At 45.2% G+C, this 19,575-nt stretch overlaps 1 protein-coding gene across 5 annotated transcripts in view; it reads right to left on the reverse strand.

The window, feature by feature from the left end:
- TNFRSF17 (TNF receptor superfamily member 17) overlaps positions 1 to 19,575 on the reverse strand; it is a 140,104-nt gene that overhangs the window by 66,910 nt on the left and 53,619 nt on the right. For 3 of the 5 annotated variants that reach the window (XM_003124587.7, XM_021088062.2, XM_085017612.1), the window contains one exon: positions 547 to 615. The gene's annotated coding sequence lies outside the window, so the exon portion shown is untranslated. The other 2 variants (XM_085017613.1, XM_085017614.1) reach the window with 2 other exon arrangements.

Genomic DNA, 19,575 nt, shown 5'->3' on the forward strand with positions numbered 1-19,575 from the left:
AAAAAAAAAAAAAAGGGAAAAAAAAGGAATGAAAGAAAGCAGGGACTGGAACAGATATTTATACACCAATGTTAAGAGCAAAAGCCAAATGTTCTTTCATAACAGCCAAAGGTGGAAACAACACAAATGTCCGTTGATGGATGAACAGATAAGCAAAATGTGGTATATCTATATATATTTATATCTATCTGCCTGTCTATCTATCTATCTATCTATAGTGGAACATTATTCAGCCTTAAAAAGGAAGGACGTTCTGACCCATGCTGCGACATGGATGAACCTTGAGGACATTTTGCTAAATGAAATAAGCCAAACACACACACATGAAAAGGCAACTACTTTATGACTCCAGTGTACACTTTCCTGTGTAGCAGAGATGTGTTGACCAAGCTGGCACAGGATTCTAGTCATCTTAACATTTGTCTAGGTACATAAATGACCTTTTTTCTTTCCATAGTAGGTTCTGGAGATTTTCATAATCATGAATCAGTCTTTGAGTCTGATAACCTCTGAATGATTTGACAAAAATACACAAAGCCAACTCACCAGACCCTGGACCCCTAGGACTATATGAAGGCACAGCTACTCTTTGAGGCTCAGTCTGCTGGTGGTGCCCTGGAATTCAATAAAAACTGTGTTATGAGAAAGGCAAACAGGTCTCAGCACTCTCTCTTGCTTGTCCATAAATAATGCTGAGCTGAAATGTTGCAAGTAAATCCAAAGCTGTAATTTAAAATGTATGGAGACAGACGAAGACAAATACCATATGATTTCATTTACATATGGAATCTAAAAAACAAAACATGGAGGAGTTCCCGTTGTGGCGCAGTGGTTAACGAATCTGACTAGGAATCACGAGGTTGCAGGTTCGATCCTGAAGCAGGAGCAACCCAACTTGCTCAGTGGGTTAACAATCCGGCGTTGCAGATTGTAGCAGATTGTGGTGTAGGTTTGCAGACGCAGCTCGGATCCCGCATTGCTGTGGCTGTGGCGTAGGCCGGCAGCTACAGCTCTGATTCAACCCCTAGCCCAGAACCTCCATATGCCACGGGAGTGGCCCTAGAAAAGGCAAAAAGACAAAAGAAAAACAAAAAACAAAAAAAACATGGAGTTCCCTGGTGGCTCAGTGGGTTACGGAGGATCCAGAGTTGTCACTGTTGTGGCTTGGGCTACTGCTGTGGCACAGGTTTGATCACTGGTCTGGGAACTTCCTCATGCCACAGGCACAGTAAAAAAAAAAAAAAAAAAAAAAAAAAAAAGGCAAAAAACCCACAAAAAAAAAACAAAACAGAAACAGACTCATAGATACAGAGAAAGAGCTCTGTTTTATCTATGGTGGCTGCCTAAAAGATAGGGGTATGTGGTTGGGTGAAATATGTAAAGGGATGAAGAGGTACAAACCTCCAGTTATAAACTAAATAAGCCAGGGGGTTGTTGGGGACATGGCTCGGATCGTCAGTGTTGAAAAACGAGACACATGAACACGGGGAGATCTCGACAAGGCTCCTTACTTCTGCAGAAAGGCGAGGGCACTCCAAAAAGCGCAGGCGCAGAACAAAGGACCCTCCCCTATTTATCCCTAATGCAGGTGATCTACGTGTCCCCTTCCCATTGGTCAGGTCAGGGCGCACATTCTTCCTGGTTGGCTAATTTGAAACAAATTGTTACCGGGAGAAGAGGGAAAGGGGGGGAGGGTTGCAGGAAGGCGAACAGGAGCAAAATGGAGTCACCAAGATTTCCTTTGATAGAAAAGACATTATGTTACTTTCCACAGGGTGTAATAAACAGCATTAAGTATATGTAACATACAGCTCGGGGAATGTGGTCAGTAATATGGTAATAACTCTGTATGGGGACAGATGGCTACTACACTTACTGTGGTGGTCATTTCACAGTGTAAGCAAATGTCAAATCACTGTGTACTACACCTGAAACTAAGAGAATATTGTGTGTCAACTCTCCCTCAATCATAAAGAAAGAAAGAAATAGAAGTTCCCATGGCTCAGCAGTTAGTGAATCTGACTAGCATCAATGAGGACGGGGGTTCGATCCCTGGCCTCACTCAGTGGGTCAAGGATCCTCTGTAGCTGTGAGCTGTGGTGTAGGTTGCAGACACAGCTTGGATCCCACGTTGCTGTGGCTGTGGTGTAGGACGGTGGCTACAGCTCCAATTAGACCCCCTAGCCTGGGAACCTCCATATGCCGAAGGTGTGGCCCTAAAAATGACAAAAAGACGAAAAAAAAAAAAAAAAAAGAAAAGAAAAACAAAGAAAAATGCAGGGAACTTAAAGAAACTGTATAGTAACTACCTGTGGTCACATGCACACAAAAATTAACCTTAATTTTTTTTAATTGAAATACAGTTAATTTACAACATTGTGTTAGTTTCAAGCGTACAGCAAAATAATTCAATTATACACATATATTTTTTCAGATTATTTTCCCTTATAGGTTCTTACAAGATACCGAATATAGTTCCATGTGCATACAGTTGGTCCTTGTTGTTTATTTGAGATACAGTAGTGTATATATGTTCACCCAGGCTCCTAATTTGTTTCCCCTTCCCTCTTTTTTTTTTTCAACTGAGGTTTTCATCTCAGCCCAATTAGCTCAGGGTCATATGGAACAAATCTGTAATCTCATAATATCAGAATTATTGAGTGCTTACAGCAAGGAAGACCATACCCTGGGGGAAGCATGGCAGAGAGTTTCTCAAAGTGTGAGGGGTGGACTACTGCCAAGAGGATATACAGAAAGAGAAGAGTTTGGTTGAATTTTTTTTTTTTTTTTTCTTTTTAGGGCCTCACCCATAGCATATGGAAGTTCCCAGGCTAGGGGTCTAATTGGAGCTGCAGCAGCTAGCCCACACCACAGCCACAGCAATGCTGGATCCGAGCCACATCTGTGACCTATACTGTAGCTTGCGGCAATGTGCCAGGTCCTTAAACCACTGAGTCGGGTCAGAGATCGAACCCACTTCCTCACGGATACTAGTCAGGTTCTTAACTCCCTGAGCCACAACGGGAACTTCTGAGTGAAATTTAATTGAAACAGGGTTTGGAGAGGGTCAGAGCAAAGCAAGGCTATAAGTCAAGAGGTCAAAGTCGGGTCTGGATGTCAAAGGGGACCCAGGTCCTGTTGTCGTCGAAACCGCAATTATAATTGATGTAGACTTATATTCGGAAACCTCTTATTGATGCTCTGCGTGAACTGGAAATTGAAGCAGCTTCTCTGTGTCAAAGCTACTTAGATCCTCCTCGTCATAAGCGTGGAATGTTCTGGAGTTCCCTTGTGGTGCAGTGGGTTAAGGATCTGGTGTGGTCACTGCAGCAGCCCAGGTTGCTGCAGGCGAAGCCAAAAAACCCCCAAAAAAACAAAAATCAAGGAGTTTCTGTCATGGCTCAGCGGTTAATGAACCTGACTAGCATCCCTGGCCTCACTCAGTGGGTTAAGGATTGGGCGTTGCCGTGAGCTGTGGTGTAGGTCACAGATGCGGCTCAGATCCCACATTGCTGTGGCTGTGGTGTAGGCCCGCGGCTATAGCTCCAACTGGAGCCCTAGCCTGGGAACCTCCATATGCCAGAGGTGTGGCCCTGAAAAACAAACAAACAAAAATCAAAAAATCAAAAAGCCCTGGAGTTTCCACTGTGGAAGAATGGGATTGTTGGTGCCTCTGGAGTGCTGAGACACAGGTTCCATCCCCAGGCCAACACAGTGGGTTAAAAATCCTGCGTTGCTGCCAACTGCAGCTTGGATCTGATCCCTAGTCCAGGAACTCCATATGCCATGGGGCAGCCAAAAAAAAAAAAAAAGAGTGGCGCTAGAGCTTTAGACAACAAAGTTCCTGATTGTCACTGATTTTATAAAAAAAATTTTCTCATTGAGTGAAAAGGCAATACCTCCTCAAAGAAGTGGGTAGTCATAACACTTTGCAATGGTTTTTTTTCTTTTTTTTTTTTTTTTTTTTTTGTCTTTTCTAGGGCCGCTCTTGTGGCATATGGAGGTTCCCAGGCTAGGGGTTTAATCAGAGCTGTAGTCATTGGCCTACGCCAGAGCCACAGCAACGCAGGATCTGAGCCGTGTCTGCGACCTACGCCACAGTTCACGGCAATGCGGGATCCTTAACCCACTGAGCGAGGCCAGGGATCGAACCTGCAACCTCATGGTTCCTAGTCGGATTCGTTAACCACTGCGCCACCACGGGAACTCCGTGCAATGGTTTTTTTTTTTTCTACCTCTCTTATACCAGCCTGATGAAAAGCCAGGCCAATTTTTACTTCCTCGGTCCAAGCTGTCTTTCTTTCTTACAAATATCGATAAACTTTTTGTAGAAAGTAGGGTATTTCATATGTACTCTTTACAGTTACTATAAGCATATGTAAAGACAGACTTAGAAAAAAATCTAGAAAAACCGGGGCACTGCATAGGAGCTAAGTGTATGCAGCAAACGGATCAAAGTTTCAGGCTCACTGTGGAGCTGAATGATAACAAGGTCTTGAGGTTACTGCCATAAGAGGGATCTGATACTACAAAGTATTTATAAGGTGGCTACTTTTTTTTTTTTTTTTTTTTTTTTGTCTTTTTAGGGCTGCACCTGCGGCATATGGAGGTTCCCAGGCTAGGGGTCCAATCAGAGCTGTAGCCAATAGCCTACACCACAGCCCACGGCAATGCTGGGTCCTTAAGCCACTGAGTGAGGGCAGGGATCAAACCTGAGTCCTCATGGATACTAGTTGGATTCCTTAACCCCTGAGCCACAAGGAGAACTCCAAGGTGATTACACTGTAACTGTGAGCTGTACTTTAAGAAGCAGTTTACTGTATCAACAGCAACCACTCTAAACAATATTATTTCCAAGGAGTTTCCACTTCAGTGATACACTCTGCCTAAGAGGAAACTCAGTAGTGTCCACCATGGACAGCGTCTAGGACAGGTGACCTGCCTGGACATCAAGTCGGAGGGATTCTTAGAGGGATTCTCCACTACGCCACTTTACATGCCCCCCAGCGATGCACAAGGGTCCTAATCCCTCCACCTGCTCACTAACATTTATTTTTCTGGCTTTGCGTGTTTGTTTGACAGTAACCAACTGTGTGAGGTAGTTTCTCGCTGTGATTTTTTTTTTTTTTTCGTCTTTTTGTTATTTCTTGGGCCGCTCCTGGCGGCATATAGAGGTTCCCAGGCTAGGGGTCCAATCGGAGCTGTAGCCACTGGCCTACACCAGAGCCACAGCAACTCGGGATCCGAGCCGCGTCTGCAACCTACACCACAGCTCATGGCAACGCCGGATCGTTAACCCACTGAGCAAGGGCAGGGACCGAACCCGCAACCTCATGGTTCCTAGTCGGATTCGTTAACCACTGCGCCACGACGGGAACTCCTCACTGTGATTTTGATTTCCTTTTCCCTAATGAGTACTGATGTTGAGCAAATGCCAAGTGCTTACTGGCCATTGGTTTATCTTCTTTGAAAAAAATACCTATTCAAGTTTCTTTGCCCATTTTTTGATCAGGTCATTTTTGCTGTTGCTGCTGTTGAATTATAGGAGTTCTTTATATATTCTGGATATAATCCCTTATCAGATACACGATTTGCTAATATTTTTCTCCCATTCTGTGGGGTTTTAGATTTTTTTTTTTTTTTTTGTCTTTTTTGTCTTTTGTTGTTGCTGTTGTTGCTATTTCTTGGGCTGCTCCCGCGGCATATGGAGGTTCCCAGGCTAGGGGTCCAATCGGAGCTGTAGCCACCGGCCTACACCAGAGCCACAGCAACGCGGGATCCGAGCTGTGTCTGCAACCTACACCACAGCTCTCGGCAACGCCGGATCGTTAACCCACTGAGCAAGGGCAGGGACTGAACCCGCAACCTCATGGTTCCTAGTCGGATTCGTTAACCACTGCGCCACAACGGGAACTCCTAGATTTTTTTATATGAGTTCCCTGGTGGCCTAGTGGGTTAAGGATCTGTGTTGTCACTGCTGTGGCTCAAGCTGTTGCTGTGATGCAGGTTTGATCCCTGGCCCAGGAACTTCTGCATGCTGAAGGTATGCCCCGACACACACAATTTTTTTTTCTTTTTTGGCCTCCTTGTGGCACATGGAGTTCCCGGGCCAGGGATCAGATCTGAGCCACAGCTGCCAACTAGGCCACAGCTGTAGCAACACCAGATCCTTAACCCACTGTGCTGGGCCAGGTTGAACCTATGCCCCAGCTCTCCTAAGACACCACCAATCCTGTTGTGCTACAGCAGGAACTCCAAGAAAAATCTTTGTAATAAGTCACAAAAAACAGATCATGAGGCGTGAGGGAGATATTTTGAAAAACCAAACAGTGCAGTCATATTATACATGTATTCAACCTGGTAAATCCAACTGAATATGTGAGAGAGAAAGTGAAACAAAGAGAATCGCCACTGCAGTAATGCACGTGTTTCTGCCTTCCACCCTCTTCAAAAAGCACAGAACCCACAGGGTGAGCCGGGAGGAGGGACATGCACCTGCTGGTCCCTGAGGCTGTCTCAGTCCCCAGGCCTGTCACACAGGGAGCCCCCTCTGTGCTCAGCACAGTTCTGGTGTTCAGAATCCAACTGTCCAGTGCAGAAGCCACAACGGAACTATTTAAATTCATTTAAACTAAAATTTCAGTAACTTGGTCTCTCCGGCCACATTTCAAGCACTCGACAGCCATGGTACAGGTACAGAACATTCCCGTCATTGCAGAAGGTTCTGGTGGACTGCACTGGTTTAGAGATATGCATCTGTTTTGGCGACACCCATGGCATGCAGAAGTTCCCAGGCCAGGGATCAAACCCACATCACAACAGCAACCTGAGCCACTACAGTGACCATACCAGATCCTTAACCCACTGTACCACAGCAAAACTCCAAAATATGCATTTTTTTTTTTGGACATCATGGGCCCCTAACATAAGCCAGGTTACAGAACTAAAGAAACAGCAAGCACTTCCAACACTGAAGGAAAAATGGGCTAAGAGGCCGGGTATAGAGGTCCTCAAAGGGTGCTCCTCAATAGATGACAAAGCCACTTTTTTTTTTTTTTTTTTTTTGGCTTTTTAGGGCCACACCCAAGGCATATGGAAGTTCCCAGGCTAGGGGTGGAATAGGAGCTACAGCTGCTGGCCTACACCACAGCCACAGCATCGAGGGATCCAAGCCATGTCTGTGACCTACACCATAGCTCATGGCAACACTGGATCCTTAACCCACTGAGCCAGGCCAGGGATCGAACCCGAGTCCTCATGGATCCTAGTCATTAACCACTGGGCTGAGACGGGAACTCCTCAAAACCACTTTGGACTCTATTCCACTTTCTCCTTACGCATGGACTTGGCTGTGACCTCTATCTAACCTTACAGATCCAGATGAGTATTTTTCGTTTTTCTTTTTTCTTTTTTTTTTTTTTTTTGTCTTTTTGCCTTTTTTAGGGCCGCTTCCCTCGGCATATGGAGATTCCCGGGCTGGAGTCAAATTGGAGCTGTAGCCGCCGGCCTACACCAGAACCAGAGCAACTCGGGATCCGAGCCGTGTCTGCAACCTACACCACAGCTCACGGCAACGCCAGATCCTTAACCCCCTGAGCAAGGTCAGGGATCGAACCCACAACCTCATGGTTCCTAGTCGGATTCGTTAACCACTGCACCACAACAGGAACTCCGAGTATTACTCAAATTGAGAGCCAGGACCCTATATAGAGTTCCTCAAAGTGTTAGGGGTGGACCACTGCCAACAGGATTTAGAGAAAAAGAAGAGTTTGGGTGACTATATTTTTTTTCTTCTTAGGGCTCACTCATGGCAGGCACATGGACCTTTGTTAGAAAAGCAGAACCCTGGGCATCGCACAAGGGATGCAGAGCCAGCATCTCTGGGATGGGAACCCAGGAAACTGCAGTTTTCGTTCACTCCTTAAGTGATTCTTTTATGGACAGACATTCGCAAACACAGCTTAAAAACTGGGCGCTGGAAAGCCGAAGAAACTATACGCTTCCACAGAGCTGTAATTATGAAAAACAGCAGGTTATATGAACCAATTTAAGCAAAACCTACCTCATACCGCTGCATCACTGCTTTATGTGCTCTCCCTGCCTCCTAATAAGGGTATGTGCATTTGCACACTTGCTGTGCGTCTGCCCTGTAGCACTCTCAGCCATCCTTTAAAGCTCACCTTGGAAACCACCACCTCTTCCAGGAAGCCTCCCTGCTACCCATACAGTTAATTATTCCCTCCTCAATGCTACTTCACCTTTCACTTTCTCTGTTGATTAAAATATCAAGGAGTTCCTGCCATCGTGCAGTGAGTTAAGAATCCAACTACAGGAGTTCCCTTCATGGCTCAGCGGTTAACAAACCGAACTAGGACCCATGAGGATATGGGTTCGACCCATGGCCTTGCTCAGTGGGTTAAGGATCCGGTGTTGCCATGAGCTGTGGTGTGGGTCGCAGACACAGCTCGGATCCCGCGTTGCTGTGGCTCTGGCGTAGGCCGGTGGCTACAGCTCCGATTCGACCCCTCGCCTGGGAACCTCCATATGCCGCGGGAGCAGCCCAAGAAATGGCAAAAAGACAAAAAAAAAAAAAAGCCTTTTGGTCTTACTTATTACATTATATTCTAGGTTCGTGTACTTGTTACTATTTTTTTCTTTTTCTTTTTTGGCCAACCCCATGGCATATGGAAGTTCCCAGGTCAGGGATGGAATCTGAGCTACAGCTTTGACTTACACCACAGCTACAGCAATATCGGCTTCCTAACCCACTGTACCAGGCGGGGATCGAACCAGTGCCTCCACAGAGACAAGCCAGATCATTAACCCACTGCACCACAGCAGAAACTTCCTACTCGTCACGATTAGCACATCTCTGCCAAGATCATGAAGCCCTTGGGAGCATGGACTTGGCTCATCCATCTATGGCTGCCTGGTGTCCAGCACAGTGACTGGCAAGGGATGAGTATTATGAGCTGAATAATTAAATTAATGGAACCTAGGTGGAAAGCCCTTGGACCTCCTTATTTCATCATTTAACTGAAATTATGCTCACTCTAAAAGAACTAAGGGTGAAGTATACAGAGGGAAGGAAGTGGAAGACAAGCAGACCACTTCTTCTCTCCCTAAAGCTGTTCTAGCATCCTCTCCCTTCCACCATCCAAGCCACCTACCGGTGCTGAGACGTCACAAGACGACACTTGATTTAAAGCCCAGGCCGTCTCATATGTATTATAACACCTCTTAATCTTCTGATACCGCGACTTGCATCAGGCTCTGTAACTTCAGACTCCAAGAGGGATCCTATAGCCTCTCCAGCTTCTCTTGATGCTCCCTCCTCTGCTCTTGTTCACTGGGGTGTGCCTTCACTTCCTCTTTGCTTATCAAGTAATTAACTTGTTTTCCAGGTCTGCAGAGGAGGACTCAGAGAGGGAGACAGAAATATTGTGTAGACCGTCCAGGTTGGCTCCCCCCCATTACAGACGGACCTTGTGCCACATCACAATCACCAGTCCCCCACTGTGCCCTTAGTATGAGTTCTGATGTCCTCTGATGACCCTTATCGACCTTCTCAAAGCCATAGGCGGAGCACTCCTTGTCTGGCGCAACTGAGCCCTTGGCTACTCTCTGGAAGGAGATCAGGTGTCAGCTCACGGAGCTGCATTTCTCGCTCCTTCAAGTCCCTCTGCAACTTTCCATACCATAAACTTTGCCTCCTTACGCTGCTCAGGAGTGAAGCTTGTGAGGGGCTAAGGCCGCGCAGGTCAGCAGCTGTTTCCCAAAGCCTGGGGCAGTACGTGAGATGATTTTAAGAGGAATACAGGAAGATGGTGTATGGTAAAGAGGCATGGCATGAAATAACACTGAGTCACACGGTGAGACAATGATTCTCCATTCAATTACCCATGGATTAGTCCTAAAGGACTGTCCCAGATGAATTCTACTCTGTCTTTAAACACATTTCCAAGGCCTGCTAACCTCCATTTTTCAAAAAAAGTTTTATTGGAGTAGCGTCGACTTATAAAGTTGTGTTAGTGTCAGGTGTTACAGCAAGATAAGTCAGTTATACATATGCATATATTAACCATTTCTTAGATTTTTTTTTTCCCATATAGGCCATCACAGAGTACTGAGTACATTTCCCTGTGCTACACAGCAGATCCTGGCTACCTATCTCTTTTATATACAGCAGGTGTATATGTCAGTCTGAATCCCCTAACTTATCCCTCCTTCATCCTAACGTTTCCCCTTTGGTAACCATAAGTTTGATTTCAAAATCTTTTGAGTCCATTTCTGTTTTGTAAGTTCTTTTATATCATTTTTTAAAAATTTTTTTATTATAGTTGATTTACAATATTCTGTGGTTTTGTTTTTTTGTTTTTTTTTTTTTTTTTGATTGTTTTGCCACACAGGCAGCATGTGGAAGTTCCTGGGCCAGGGATCAAACCTGCACCACAGAGCAGTGACCAGAGCCATAGCCACGAGGATGCAGGAGCCTTAACCCACTAGGCCATCAGAGAACTCCTTTCATATCATTTTTTATTAGAGTCCACATATTAGTGATCTCATGTGTTTGTCTTTCTCTGTCTGACTTACTTCACTTAACATAATTTCTAGGTCCATCCACATTGCCGAACATGGCATTATTTCATTCTTTTTATGGTTGAGTAATATTCCCTTGTATATATGTACTACATCTTTTTCCACTCCTCCGTTGAGGGACATGTAGGTTGCTGCCATGTCTTGGCTGTTGCCAATAGTGCTGCAGTGAACACTGGGGTGTATGCATCTTTTCCAGGTATAGTTTTCTCCAGATATATGGCCAGCAGTGGGATTGCTGGAGCATATGGTAGTTCCACATTTAATTTTTTAAAGAACTTCCCTAGTGGTTGCACCAGGTCACATTTCCACCAACAGTGTAGAAGCCTAACCTCCACTTCGAACAAAGACTGGGCCTTGAGTAGGTGGCAGTATTGAGCCAAAATATGATAACATTTTGTTTCATGTGTATGTATTTTTAAAACTAAAAATGAAAATTATTTCATGGTAAGGGACACCTGTTTTCTACATGCTGTAGTAAACAAACTTTCCTTCTAAAATAATTTTGGTGGTAGAAAAGTGTCCATTTAAAGAAAAAACATGGGAGTTCCTGTTGTGGCTCGAACACGACTAGTATCCATGAAGATGCGGGTTCTATCCCTGGCCTCACTCAGTGGGTGAAGGATCCAGTGTTGCCGGCATTGCCGTGAGCTGTGGTGTAGGTCACAGATGCGGCTCAGATTCCACATTGCTGTGGCTATGGCGTAGGCCGGCAGCTGTAGCTCCGATTAGACCCCTAGCCTGGGAACCTCCATACGTCGTAGGTACAGCCCTAAAAAAGACCAAAAAAAAAAAAGCAGCCCCCTCAATGGATGCTATTGATATGACTACTGCCCTGACTACCTCCAGACCACACTTAGGGTGCCAGGTAAACTCTGAGAAGTAGGCCCCTGCAAGGGTCCATCCCTGGCCACAGAAGCAACATCGTTATTTCTGGACGCGTCCCACCCTGGCATGACTGGATGCTCTCTGCCTTCATCTGCTCCTGGGTGATCCATCAGTGGACTCGCCCCGCTCTTCATCCTCCCTCCTGAGCGCTGACAGCTTTTCATTCACATCTTCATTAACGGCACATATACTTATTAAGCGTCTGCTCGGCACAGGAGAGACAGCACCGAATGTATAAGCCGACGCCACAGCCCTCAGAGCACCTCCACTGCAGACGCACGCAGACATGGAACAATTTCAGGTAGTTTGTGCCCAATCTCCTCCCATAAAGGGCACTTGCTCGCAATATGAGAGCAGAAACAGGAAGGCAGAAGATGGCCTTGCTCCAACTCAGAGGGGCAGGTGCAGGTCAGACGACTGACATTTTCTGCTGCTCTGTCTGTACATGTCCACAACCATCCAGGAAAATGCTTTGAGTATTGATTTGGAGGGTACAAATAAATTCTAGCGAGTAGGCGAAACTGGCAAATAGTGAATCTGCAAATAATGAGGATGGATACATCAGGGTGCCGCGACAGAGGGTGTGTGGGCACGGGGTGCTCATGCTGTATCCCTGTCAGGAGTGCCTGTCACAGTTTGCTGTTTTTGGCCACCCCACATTTGTTCCCTCTTTCCCATGAAAGATAGATTTCTGGTTCGGAAATACTTTGGTGGGTCATCTTTCTCCTTCTGGGAAGCAGTCCCGTAGGAGTACCTTCCATGTCCACGTCACCCAGAGGAAGGATGGGACAGGACCTTGACCAATCAGCAGCTCTCTGCCTGGATTCTGAGTCTTTTTTTTCTAACCTCATCCATTTGGATTCTGAGTCTTGAAAAGAGGTGATACATTGACCAGACTTCGCTAGTAGCGAGGGGCTGTCCTTGGCATTTTCTGGGTCTTGGCCCGCTACCATTCCCAGTCTCAAACTAGGTCTCCAGGCCGCTCTCAACTCAGCAACCAGCACAGAGCCTTCCGGCACATGTCCCCTGACAAGTCAGGCAGAAGTGGTCCAACCGCTAAAACAGTCGCAGAAGAAAAAGTCTGGTCCTACCTCAAGAGACTGGCAAATGAATGCACAGTTACAGAGTTTAAGTCTATGTGTGTCATTTAAAAAAGCAATTCCTGAAGTTCCCATTGTGGCTCAAGGGTAACAAATCCAACTAGTATCCATGAGCATGCGGGTTGGATCCCCGGCTCTGCTCAGGGAGTTAAGCATCCGGTGTTGCCATGAGCCGTGGTGTAGGCTGCAGACATGGCTTCAACCTGGCATTGCTGTGGCTGTGGCGTAGGCCCGCAGCTGCAGCTTCAATTCGATCCCTAGCCTGGGAACTTCCATATGCTGTGGGTGTGGCCCTACAAAGAAAATAAATAAATAAGTAAGCAAGCAAGCAATTCCTTATCTAACCTGTTTTCTCAGGAAAGTACTCTATTATGATACGCAACTGGGCCACAATGTCCCTGCCATCGGAGTAGACAATGAACAAATAAACCTATAAAGTCATATCTTAGGCAGTAATAAATACTACAGAGAAGCCCATGCTGAGTCACCACTTAGGTTGAGATCTGCAGCAGGAGAGGATGTCAGCCCTCCCAGCAGAGGAAAGATCAGGCGCAAAGGCCCTGAGGTGGGTGTGTTCTGAGCAGGTTTAAGGTCAGGAGGCTGAGCAGAGTGATCAGAGAGGTGGTAGGAAGGCAGGTAGGACAGGGCCTTGTGGGCCTTGAGGAAGATGCTGACACTCATCGTGAGAGGCAGGATCATCTCAGGGAGCCTTCTGAGCAGGAAAACGATGGGGGATGAAGACAGCTCCTAGGCAGAGAGCAGACGATGGAGGCAAGGCAGGAGTGGCCAGCTCCGCTAGAAGGCCTTTGTATTCCACACCCCATTCTTCTCCTTCTCCTGCCTCACTCCCTTCCTGACATTTTTTCTTTTTCTTTCTTTCTTTCTTTCTTTTTTTTTTTTTTTTTTTTTTGTCTTTTCTAGAGCCACTCCCACGGCATGTGGAGGTTCCCAAGCTAGGGGACTAATTGGAGCTGTAGCCACCAGCCTACGCCAGAGCCATAGCAATGTGGGATATGAGCCTCGTCTGCAACCTACACCACAGTTCACGGCAACACCGGATCCTTAACCCACTGAGCGAGGCCAGGGATCGAACCCGCAACCTCATGGTTCCTAGTCGAATTCATAAACCACTGAGCCACGATGGGAACTCCCTGACATTCTTTCTGTTCCTAGAATGAGCTACCTCACACCAGCATGAATCTGGGTGAATCTGAATTCCCGACAAGCCTGCAGGTAAACCTGATGGTATGAAAATCTGAGAACCACTGTCCTTAGGTATGTTGCAAACAGAGGCCTTGAGTACCAAAGAGGGGAACTCTGTCCCAAGGGTTGCAAGAGTGAGGAATTACGTATTTAAGAGGATGAGACTGCTGCTTCATAATTCACAGGATGACTCTCTCGTTTTCTTCCAATTTCCACCTTCATCCACACACATCATCCTAGACCCTCCGACTGACTGCTGTTTAATAACATAAAGGAGGAAGAAATCTTAGGTTTCTGGCTGAGGCTCTGTCAATGATCAAAGACAGATGGACAAGAGAAGAACACACATGCGCATGAGCACCTGCCTCAAGCTGCAGGCGGGAGCCCTCAGAGATGAGGAGCTCAAAGGGCTGCTTACAACTTGGGCTTATGCAGCATCTCGACCAAAGGACAGTGCATTCTGAGAGAAGTGACAAGACAAAAGAAAAGGGCTTGGAGCGTCTAGGGGCAGTAAATTGTGGTGGGAAGGGAAATTTATGGGGAATTAAGGTAGAGAAGGGCTAGTACTAGGCAAATCCGTTGTGTAGATTCCTCTCGGCAGAGAGTAACTAACCTGTCCTTCAGGTAGACAGAGGGGCAGGGAACACATTTACGATTTGCATATTGGCAACTGGGGGGAGGCCAGAGAGCTTTTTCTCTATCTTATTCTTCTCAAATGTCTTCAACTGAAAATAGTCCTGAATGTGTATGTATATATACATACGTATATACATGAGACCGGGTCACTTTGCTGAACAGCAGAAATTGACAGAACATTGCTAATCAACTATACTTTAATAAAAAAAAAAAAAAAGAAAGAAAGAAAATAGCCCTTGTGCCAAAGAAGCATATGTTAGGGTGGCATATTCTGCTACTCTTCAATAATTAAGACATTTGAAATAAATAGAAACTTATTCTGTTATAGAATTATTGGGCCATACTCTTCCCCAAGATCTCTAGTAATTGAAGGATGCATATCATACAGAAATTACGGTGAGGATCATTCCCTCGGGTGAACTCCTATCCATCTTTTGGAACTCAGCGGAGGGGTCACCTCCTCAGAGAAGGCAGCTGGATATTTCCCTAATGAAAGTAACTGTTCCCTGCTTTGCCCTCCTCTTAAACCTTGCAGAGAACATTCTCATTCAAAAAAAAAAAAAAAAGAATAACTATAAGAGGCAATTGATGTGTTAACTGTACTAATCATTTCAAAATGTGTATGTGTATCAGGTCATTCTGAACTTTAAATGTATTATAGTTTTAGAGTTCCCACTGTGGCACAGCGGATTTTAAAGAATCTGACTTGTGGGGAACTGCCATGGTAGTGCAGCAGAAATGAATCTGACGAGTAACCATGAAGATGTGGGTTTGATCCCTGGCCTCCATCAGTGGGTTAAGGATTTGATGTTGCTGTGAGCTGTGGTATAGGTCACAGACAAGCCTTGGATCCCTAGTTGCTGTGGCTGTGGCCGGCATATGTAGCCCCAATTCAACCCCTAGCCTGGGAACATCCATAGGCTGCAGATACAGCCCTAAAAATAAAAAAAGAATCTGACTCAGGATGCTGCAGAGGCATAGGTTTGATCCTTGGCCTGGTGCATTGGGTTAAGGATCTGGCATTGCTGTAGCTGTGGTGCAGGCTGTAGCTGCAGCTTGGATTTAACCCCTAGCCCAGGAACTTCCATATGCTGCAGACATGGCCATGAAAAAAATTGTTTTAAATGTATTACAGTTTTATTTGTCAATTATACCTTAGTAAAGCTCAAAAAAAGAAAATTAAGCAGCTAAAAAAGCACCTTGCATAGATCTCTATTATTGCATAAATCATATTTTTAAAAATTATAAAGTATTTCTAACACCAAGAGCTACAGGGCAAAACCTTTGCACACCTATCATTGACAGTGAAATGAAAACATTTCCTGGCAGAACCTGCTTGCCTGCCTGCTTGCACCTCTCCCAAGCGTCCTATCCTAGTAAATCAATTTCTTGCCTAAAAAAAAAAAAAAAGCAAATATTTCCATCAGACTTCTTTTTGAAATAACAACTAACTAGTTACATATATGGCTAAAGGCATGTCCTCACTCCATTTCTTTCCCTCCCTCTTCCAGAGTAAAGAATCAAGGGGGGGAAAAAAAAAAAAGCAGGCTGGGAATCAAGCTCAGAAAGGCAATCAGCAATTCTGACGCTCCCTGGAGGAAGAACTCCCATTACAAAAGGTGTAAGAGAACTAGATGGCTGTTGATGAACCAATGAAGCAAGAATAATGACAGCGACGAAAACTGAGGATAGTCTTTAAAATCACTCGTGTCCTCATGAGACATGACACCGTAAAACTCCTAGAAAAGAACATACCCAAAATATTCTTTGACAGAAACCGTGTGAGTATTTTCTTAGGTCGGTCTCCCAAGGCAACAGAAATAAACAAATGCGACCGAATCAAACTTACAAGCTTTTGTCCAGCAAAAGAAACAACAACAACAACAACAAAAGACAACCTATGGAATGGGAAAAAATAGTTGCAAATGATGTAACCAGCAAGAACTTAATCTCCAAAATATACAAATAATTCATACCAAAAAAAAAAAATTGAAAACTGGGCAGAAGACCTAAATAGACATTTCTCAGAAGACATACAGATGGCCAGCCGGTACATGAAGAAAATGCTCAACATCACTAATTATTAGAGAAATGCAGGAGTACCCATCTTGGCGCAGTGGAAATGAATCCAACAAGGAACCATGAGGTTGCAGGTTCAATCCCTGGCCTCACTCAGTGGGTTAAGAATCCAGCATTGCCATGAGCTGTGGCATAGGTCGAAGACATGGTTCAGATCTGGCATTGCTGTGGCTCTGGCATAGGCCAGCGGCTACAGCTCTGATTGGACCCCTAGCCTGGGAACCTCCATATGCCACAAGTGTGGCCGTAAAAAGACAAAAAAAAGACCAAAAAAAAAAAAAAAAAAAAAGACTAATGCAAATCAAAACTACTCTGAGGTACCACCTCACACCAGTCAGAATGGCCATCATTAATAAGTCTACGAATAACAAATGCTGGAGAGGGTGTGGAGAAAAGGGAACCCTCCTACACTGCTGGTGGGAATGTAAATTGGTACAGCCACCATGGAAAACAGTAAGGAGATACTGCAGAAAACTAAATATAAACCTACAAAATGATCTAGCAATCACATTCCTGGGTGTAAATCCAGAAAAACTAATTTGAAAAGATACATGCACCCCTATGTTTATAGCAGCATTATTCACAATAGCCAAGACATGGAAACAACCTAAATGTCCATCGACAGATGAATGGATTAAGATGATGTGGTAAGAGTTCCTCTTGTGGCAAAGCGGAAATGAATCCGACTAAGAACCATGAAGTTGTGGGTTGGAACCCTGGCCTCATTCAGTGGGTTGAGGATCCGGCATTGCTGTGAGCTGTGGTGTAGGCTGCAGACACATCTCGGGTCTGGCCTTTCTGTGGCTATGGCGTAGGCTGACAACCGCAGCTCCCATTAGACCCCTACCCTGGGAACCTCCATAAGCTGTGGGTGTGGCCCTAAAAAGACAAAAAGTCAAAAAAACAAAGATGTGGTACATTTACAAAATGGAATACTACTCAGCCATAAAAAAGAATGCAATAATGCCATTAGCAGCAACATGGATACAACTAGAGATTCTCATCAGTGAAGTTAGGCAGAAAGAGAAAGACAAATATCATATTGTGGAAAGTAACATAATGTCTTTTCTATCAAAGGAAATCTTGGTGACTTCATTTTGATCCAGTTTCAGCTGAATCAACCCTGGGACCCTGCTCCTCCTTACCTCTTTTCCCAGCAACAATTTGTTTCAATTAGCCAACAAGGAAGAATGTGCACCCTGACCTGACCAATGGGAAGGGGACACATAAATCATCTGCGTTAGGGATAGATAGGGGAGGGTCCTTTGTTCTGCGCATGCGCTTTTTGGGGTGCCCGCGCCCTTCTGAAGTAAAAAGCCTTGTCAAGAATTCTCCTTGTCCACATGTCTCACTTTCCCACACTGACAACCCAAGCCAGAGTTATCTTAATTTCCAACAATATGATATCATATGTTTGGAATCTAAAATATGGCACAGACAAACCTATCTGCAAAACAAACAGACTCACAGGCTGTTTCTTCATCTTTGACCTACACCACAGCTCATGGCAATGCTGGATCCTTAACCCACCGAGCAGTGCCAGGGACTGAACCTGAGTCTTCATGGATACTAGTCAGGTTATTTCTGCAGAGCCACAACGGGAACTCCCACAATTTTTGAAAATAAAAAATTACAGATAATATAGTTATTTTGTTCATTATAATTGCTAATATTACTTATTCGTATAATACATACATTATGGAAGAGATTAAAGTACTGAAGCTAGTTGGAACTTCTTCTCCTCTTCCCACTTGTAACACACCTTTTCCAGCCAAGGGGTCTGCAGAAACTTGCAGGGACCCTGGAAGGAAAGGTGCCAGGCTTTTAGGTGTAAAACACCGCAAGCACTACGTTAATACCGCAGGAATAATGAACCCTGATGACTGCAGAAAGAATCTGGCTTTTTATTTGAGTCAACTGATGACTATCAGACCCGCTCTGTGCTTTCCATTATGGGTCTTTTATGTTCACAAAGGGGGTGTAATGAGATTATCCGTAGCACTGAGACAGCTATTTCAAATGTAAATCAATAAGCCGGTTGAACCTGGGAGGGCGGCTATTTAGACACCTTTTCAAGGCCAGGCTCTGCTGGCACAGGAAGAGGGTTGGGGCATGCTGGCTGAAGAAACAGGTGGCTCTGAGGGTGGTCCTGGTAGTTTCATTCCGCTTGAGGGAGACAAACCCATTTATAGGGAACCCCAGGGGTCAGCGCTCATTAAACCGCCTGGATTTTGGTCACGGAGGGTATCGAGGGTATTCGGGATTATACTGGCTAAGAGCTCTGGATACAAGCATTTCCTTCAGATGAAGGGGCAGTGACGTCAGAGATGCACTCACAGAAGCATCTCTGACTCCTGAGGACTCCAGAACAAGAGGCTTTCCTAGCAGCTCACTGGGGAGGTGGTGAACACACAGGAGCTGGTGAGGAAGCCAATCTCAGCACTATGTCTCAGTCTGAAAGTTGCTGTGATCACGATGGCATCAACAAGCTTTAACAACATTATAAGATAGGGTAGGGGGTTCCCAGGGAATGAGACCCAGGCATGGCTCTCTTGACAGGAGAGAGGCCGTTTCTGCTGAGGCCATTTTGTGATCTAAACCTGGCTTGCCCTTGAACAGGGCTCAGTAGGTGATGATCTTAAAGGAAATAAGGAGTGCAGGAACAAAGGAAAAGCAGTCAAGAAACAGTGGTTCCTCGATAAAACAGAAGCCTGGGACCCACCTCAAGGGATATACATCACAATCTGATACAGCCTTTGAATTCTGCAAGAAATAAGGCCCCTCCCAGGTGGAGGACAGAGGATGATGTTGACCTTCGTAATATTTTTCTTCTTTTTTGGCCCCACCCACGACTTGTAGAAGAAATGGATCCCTGGGCCAGGGATCGAACCAGTGCCACCACTGTAACCAGAGCCAGAGCAGGGACAATGCCAGATCCTTAACTCACTGAACCACCAGAGAACTGGCACAGGAAAAAATCTCAACATCACTAATTATTACAGAAATGCAAATCAAAACTACAATGAGGTAGCACCTTTACTTTCAATCAAGTAAAGCACGGACCCTGTCGACC

Source organism: Sus scrofa, chromosome 3 (assembly GCF_054392235.1).
Source record: "Sus scrofa isolate SSC_HxYL_T2T_F1_AM1 chromosome 3, Sscrofa_HxYL_maternal_Yorkshire_Landrace_v2.0, whole genome shotgun sequence".
Taxonomy (NCBI): Eukaryota; Metazoa; Chordata; class Mammalia; order Artiodactyla; family Suidae; genus Sus; species Sus scrofa.